The following is a 1002-nucleotide window of genomic DNA, read 5'->3' as shown; positions in this document are numbered from 1 at the left end:
CTGATATGATGATCATTCTGGGATAATGTTGGCTCCTGAATTTCTCTTGTTGCAGTTTGTTACAAGAAACAGTACAGTCTGGACAGTTAAAACAACAAGTGCATTTTTTTTTTAATGTAGTATTTTAATTGTTTGTTAAACGTTGTATGATTGAATAAATAGTGAAAAATAAGCTTTACACAAGCATGCCCTACCGAAGTTTTGGGGTTTTGTAGTCTGTAGTAGTTTCAGAATTCAGATGAAGATTTGTATGGTTTGTTCTTCAATTTCTATAGACGTAACTTATGAATACTGGCCTGTTGGTTACGTGTATGTCTGTCAGGAAAAAAATCCTTGCTCAGAATAAAATACCTGCTGTTGATAAACTGCTTTGAGTACTTCAGTAAACAGCTGCCTTTTTTTTTTTTTTAAAGTTGCAGTTACTCCCGGAAATAATTTGGTAATTTGAGCCTTCAGCAGGGCTCATTTATTCACAAGGGCTTCCTCCTTTTCAGTCACCTGGAAAGCATGCACAGACCCTGCGGTTCTGTATGAAATTTTGCAGTACTGCCGCCTGAGTTCATGTAAATAAAACTCGACAAGGTTTTAAAGACACGCTGCGTCCACTGCCCTTTGTCCCCACCCCGTGGCGCCTCGGTGAGCGCAGGCGCCGTGGGCTGCACTTGGAGGTGCCCTCACTGCCCCCAGCCTTGTCTTCCCGTCAGGCCCCGCGCTGCCGGCACCCAGCTGTGCCGCGGGTGCCGTGTGCCGAGGGAGCCGCACGAGGAAGGGCAGTTGCGCACGCGCAGTTCCGCTCCGTTTGTCGCAACGGCTTTGCGCGGAAGGATAGCTGAGCTGACGAAGATAGGTCTGCGCTCGGCTGCATGTCTATCTTCCGGAAGTTGAGCTTGGCGGAAGGAGACGGAGGAAGTTCTGGTGGTAGTTCATCCACCGCAGAGTGGCCCCATACAGGGCCGCTGGCTGGCTCCGCCCGGACTACTTGCCTGGGGTAGCTAGTTCCGG

This window comes from Apaloderma vittatum, unplaced genomic scaffold, assembly GCF_000703405.1.
Source record: "Apaloderma vittatum isolate BGI_N311 unplaced genomic scaffold, ASM70340v1 scaffold6832, whole genome shotgun sequence".
In the NCBI taxonomy this organism is placed as follows: domain Eukaryota; kingdom Metazoa; phylum Chordata; class Aves; order Trogoniformes; family Trogonidae; genus Apaloderma; species Apaloderma vittatum.
This window is presented reverse-complemented; position numbering follows the sequence as displayed.